The following is a 6381-nucleotide window of genomic DNA, read 5'->3' as shown; positions in this document are numbered from 1 at the left end:
GTGTTAGCCCCTTTCTATAGACAAGGTCTGGTGACCTTAATACAGTACCTGTGTTAGCACCTTTCTATAGACAAGGCCTGGTGACCTTACTACAGTACCTGTGTTAGCACCTTTCTATGGACAGGGTCTCCTGACCTTACTACAGTACCTGTGTTAGCACCTTCCTATGGACAAGACCTCCTGACCTTATTACAGAACCTGAGCTAGCACCTTTCTATGGACAATGTCTCCTGACCTTATTACAGTACCTGTGTTAGCACCTTTCTATGGACAATGTCTCCTGACCTTATTACAGAACCTGAGTTAGCACCTTTCTATGGACAATGTCTCCTGACCTAACTACAGTACCTGTGTTAGCACCTTTCTATGGTCAAGACCTCCTGACCTTACTACAGTACCTGTTTTAGCACCTTTCTATGGTCAAGGTCTCCTGACCTTACTACAGTACCTGTGTTAGCACCTTTCTATGGGCAAGGTCTCCTGACCTTACTACAGTACCTGTGTTAGCACCTTTCTATGGACAGGGTCTCCTGACCTTATTACAGTACCTGTGTTAGTACCTTTCTATGGACAAGACATCCTGACCTAACTACATAACCTGTGTTAGCACTTTCTATGTACAAGGTCTCCTGACCTTACTACAGTTCCTGTGTAAGTACCTTTCTATGGACAATGTCTCCTGACCTTATTACAGTACCTGTGTTAGCATTTTCTATGTACAAGGCCTCCTGACCTAACTAAAGAACCTGTGTTAGCACTTTCTATGTACAAGGCCTCCTGACCTTATAACAGTACCTGTGTTAGCACCTTTCTATAGACAAGGCCTCCTGACCTTACTACAGTACCTGTGTTAGCACCTTTCTATGTACAAGGCCTCCTGACCTTACAACAGTACCTGTGTTAGCACCTTTCTATAGACAAGGCCTCCTGACCTAACTACAGTACCTGTGTTAGCACCTTTCTATGTACAAGGCCTCCTGACCTTACTACAGTACCTGTGTTAGCACTTTTCTATGGGCAAGGTCTCCTGACCTTACTACAGTACCTGTGTTAGCACCTTTCTATGGACAAGCCCTCATGAACTTATATACCTGTAATACCACCTTCACATGAACAAGGCTTCAATGGCTAAACTCTTTCTATTGGCAAGGCCTGCTCAGCTTAATTACCTTTGTTACAACTTTTATATGGACAAGGCCTGCTGAGCTTATTGTAAACCCTTTCTATGGGCTTTGCCTAAATGGCTTATAATAATATTTAAAATGGGTTTGGCCTCAATGCCTACAGGTACAAATTTTAAAAGTAACAAGCTTTTTATGGACAAGCCCTCCTTGGTTTATTCCAAAACCCTTTTTACCACCTTTCTATCGGCAAGGACTTCTGAGCTTATTGATTAATGTATGTTACAAGCTTTCCATGGACAAGGCCTCCCTAGCTTATTAATGTACGTATGTTTTAAGCTTTCTTTGGAGAAGGCCTCCTTAGCTTATAAATGAATGTATGTTACAAACTTTTCATGGACAAGGCATCCCTAGCTTATTAATGAAGGTATGTTACCAGCTTTTCATGGACAAGGCATCCCTAGCTTATCAATGAACGTATGTTACCAGCTTTTCATGGACAAGGTATCCCTTACTTATTAATGAACGTATGTTACAAGCTTTTCATGGACAAGGCCCCCCTAGCTTATAAATTGTTATCAGCTTTTCATGGACAAAGCATCCCTAGCTTATTAATATATGTATGTTATCAGCTTTTCATGGACAAAGCATCCTTAGCTTATTAATGTACGTATGTTTTAAGCTTTCTTTGGACAAGGACCCCCTAGCTTAATAATGAAAGTATGTTACCAGCTTTTCATGGACAAGGCATCCCTAGCTTATTAATGTATGTATATTTTATTCTTTCTTTGGACAAGGCATCCCTAGCTTATTAATGAACGTATGTTACCAGCTTTTCATGGACAAGGTATCCCTAGCTTATTAATGTACGTATGTTACAAGCTTTTCATGGACAAGGCATCCCTAGCTTATTAATGAATGAATGTTTTATCCTTTCTTTGGACAAGGCATCCCTAGCGTATTAATGTACGTATGTTACAAGCTTTTCATGGACAAGGCATCCCTAGCTTATTAATGTATGTATGTTTTATCCTTTCTTTGGACAAGGCATCCCTAGCTTATTAATGAGCATATGTTACCAGCTTTTCATGGACAAGGCATCCCTAGCTTCTTAATGAATGCATGTTTTATCCTTTCTTTGAACAAGGCCCCCCTAGCTTATTAATGAACGTATGTTACAAGCTTTTCATGGACAAGGCATCCCTAGCTTATTAATGAACGTATCTTACAAGCTTTTCATGGACAAGGCATCCCTAGCTTATTAATGAATGTATGTTACCAGATTTTCATGGACAAGGCATCCCCAGCTTATTAATGAACGTATGTTACAAGCTTTTCACAAACGAAGCATCCCTAGCTTATTAATGAATGTTTGTTACAAGCTTTTCATGGACAAGGCATCCCTAGCTTATTAATGAACGTATGTTACAAGCTTTTCATGGACAAGGCATTCCTAGCTTATTAATGAACGTATGTTACAAGATTTTCATGGACAAGGCATCCCCAGCTTATTAATGAACGTATGTTACAAGTTTTTCACAGACAAAGCATCCCTAGCTTATTAATGAACGTATGTTACAAGCTTTTCATGGACAAGGCATCCTTAGCTTATTAATTAACGTATGTTACAAGCTTTTCATGGACAAGGCATCCCTAGCTTATTAATAAACGTATGTTACAAGCTTTTCATGGACAAGGCATCCCTAGCTTATTAATGAACGTATGTTACCAGCTTTTCATGGACAAGGCCCCCTAGCTTATTTATGAACGTATGTTACAAGCTTTTCATGGACAAGGCCCCCCTAGCTTATTAATATATGTAAGTTATCAGCTTTTCATGGACAAGGCATCCTTAGCTTATTAATGTACGTATGTTTTAAGCTTTCTTTGGACAAGGCCCCCCTAGCTTATTAATGAACGTATGTTACAAGCTTTTCATGGACAAGGCCTCCCTAGCTTATTTATGAACGTATGTTACAAGCTTTTCATGGACAAGGCCTCCCTAGCTTATTAATGAACGTATTTTACCAGCTTTTCATGGACAAGGCATCCCTAGCTTATTAATGAACGTATACCTATGTTACCAGCTTTTCATGGACAAGGCATCCCTAGCTTATCAATGTATGTATGTTTTATCCTGTCTTTGGACAAGGCCTCCCTAGCTTATTAATGAACGTATGTTACCAGCTTTTCATGGACAAGGCATCCCTAGCTTCTTAATGAATGCATGTTTTATCCTTTCTTTGGACAAGGCCTCCCTAGCTTATTAATGAATGTATGTTACAAGCTTTTCATGGACAAGGCATTCCTAGCTTATTAATGAACGTATGTTACAAGCTTTTCATGGACACAGCCTCGTTACCTTTCTACATTTCCTTTGTTACAAGCTCTCTTTCGACAGCCACTTTTGACACCACTGTATTCTAGTATCACACTTAGACTAGCTTTTATCAATAGGACATGTTTGAAGGTTAGTTACAGCATAGATCAAGCTTACGTTTGGATAAGAAGTTTTGCAGGGTATATCTCTGCTGATTGTAATTATTGCTACATTTGTTTTGTAAGATATTGTAGAAAATCTCTTTATGACTGTACATGTATTTATTTAAACAAATTAAAATTCTTTGCTACATTGTTAATATAACAAAGTACCATACACTGGACACTTATCAACTTTGCTTCATAATGACTTTCACTAGCTATTCATTAGACATCTCCTATCATACATGCATATTACTGGTATGCTATATGCGCATATGTCTGCCTGCAAAAACGAACAATGAGTGGCCCTTAATATCTACATGTCTTCCAAAAGATCTCCACAAAAAGCTTTCTACAGACTTTTCGTACAATAACCGTAATTTTAGTCTGCAATCCTCTTAAAGGTCATGTTCAAGATCAAGGTGCGTTAGATAACTTGTCCACAGTCAAGGCTATGTAAGATTAGATGTCATGGTAGCTGTTGTGCTCCCACTCATCTGACCTGTACGCCACCCCACTCCTTCACTGTTTGGTATAACCCTTTGGTTGATGAATTAGACCATGATCAACTCTACAGATTGTGGCAGCTCAATGTTGTAGTCAGCTCTCCTTTGCAGTAAATATATCCACCATGACTGTACACTTGTAACATATAGCAATGATTTCTTTTCTTGCTGCCAGTATTTTTTATAAATTTATCAAGACAAGTTGACTTGGTGTCCAGAAACTATTATGTCCATAGTAATACTATCCCTTATAGCTGATAATGCAAGTTAAAAACACTCAACAAGAATTTCTAAAAATCTATTTCCTACACAGAGACAACCCTGGCTTACCATCAGACAGTCGATCCTTTGTGAAATCTGCCCTGATTCTATTTAAAACCGAGTCTGGAATTCTACAGATATATAATTAATTTCCTGTTTACAGGGGTTGTCACATCGTAGGAAATAAGTTTTGGTGAAAGATTGTTGATGGTCTTTACTTGCAATGTCAGCTTTAACCATTTTCTGACATTTTAAGTATATATAGTAATAAGTTCTGAACTACTTCTAGGTATCAGAGTAATAAGTTCTGAACTACTTCTAGGTATCAGAGTAATAAGTTCTGAACTACTTCTAGGAATCAGAGTAATAAGGTGTGATGGCAGGAAAACTAAGGTTTCAGTCAAAAAGTGACCATTTTTTTTATCAAATGTTGTAAAGTACATTGTTAAATGTTCACCGAAAATTATCTGTCATTTATACACTATGGCAAACAAATCATTTATCTGTCAATTTGTCAATATGTTCCTAGCTTGTTCACAAGTGTAAAGAGAGTTTTCTTATATGTACATGAGTTTATGCCTCAAGCCCACTGTTTTCTGTTTTGTAAAACAACTCTGTTACTGTAACTGTCTATGAGTATAATCTTCCTCAGGGTACTGCCAAATGTATTTCCGACGTCAACAAATTTACAGCTCATCAATACCCTACTGATGATGGCTGGTACCCCATCATAACGAATTAATTTATCACTGTGACATCTAAATATAGAGTTACATGTTACATGCCAGGAACAGTGGCACCAGGCACTGTACCAGAACAGTGCCAACCACTAGACAGACACATGGAACACACCATGCACAGTGAAACACATATGCCAGACACACACCATGGCTAGGCACTATGAGGCATACATATGCCAGGCACAAACTATGGCTAGGTGATATGAGGCATATGCCAGGTACAATCCATGGCTAGGCACTATGAGGCACACATATGTCAGGAACAAAACCATGGCTAGGCACTATGAGGCATACATATGCCAGGCACAAACCATGGCTAGGCACTATGAGGCATACATATGCCAGGCACAAACTATGGCTAGGTGATATGAGGCATATGCCAGGTACAATCCATGGCTAGGCACTATGAGGCACACATATGTCAGGAACAAAACCATGGCTAGGCACTATGAGGCATACATATGCCAGGCACAAACCATGGCTAGGCACTATGAGGCATACATATGCCAGGCACAAACTATGGCTAGGTGATATGAGGCATATGCCAGGTACAATCCATGGCTAGGCACTATGAGGCACACATATGTCAGGAACAAAACCATGGCTAGGCACTATGAGGCATACATATGCCAGGCACAAACCATGGCTAGGCACTATGAGGCACACATATGCCAGGCACAAACTATGGCTAGGCACTATGAGGCACACATATGCCAGGCACAAACTATGGCTTGGCACTATGGGGCACACATATGCCAGGTACAAACCATGGCTAGGTGATATGAGGCATATGCCAGGTACAATCCATGGCTAGGCACTATGAGGCATACGTATATACATATGCCAGGCACAAACTATGGCTAGGCAATATGAGGCACACATATGCCAGGTACAAACCATGGCTTGGCACTATGGGGCACACATATGCCAGGCACAAACTATGGCTAGGCAATATGAGGCACACATATGCCAGGTACAAACCATGGCTTGGCACTATGGGGCACACATATGCCAGGTACAAACCATGGCTAGGCAATATGAGGCACACATATGCCAGGTACAAACCATGGCTTGGCACTATGGGGCACACATATGCCAGGAACAAACCATGGCTAGGCACTATGAGGCACACATATGCCAGGAACGAACTATGGCTAGGCACTATGAGGCACACGTATGCCAGGCACATACATATGCCAGGCACAATCCATGGCTAGGCACTATAACGCACACATATGCCAGGTACAAACCATGGCTAGGCACTATGAGGCA

The sequence above is a fragment of the Mizuhopecten yessoensis genome, unplaced genomic scaffold, assembly GCF_002113885.1.
Source record: "Mizuhopecten yessoensis strain PY_sf001 unplaced genomic scaffold, ASM211388v2 scaffold10621, whole genome shotgun sequence".
Taxonomy (NCBI): domain Eukaryota; kingdom Metazoa; phylum Mollusca; class Bivalvia; order Pectinida; family Pectinidae; genus Mizuhopecten; species Mizuhopecten yessoensis.
This window is presented reverse-complemented; position numbering follows the sequence as displayed.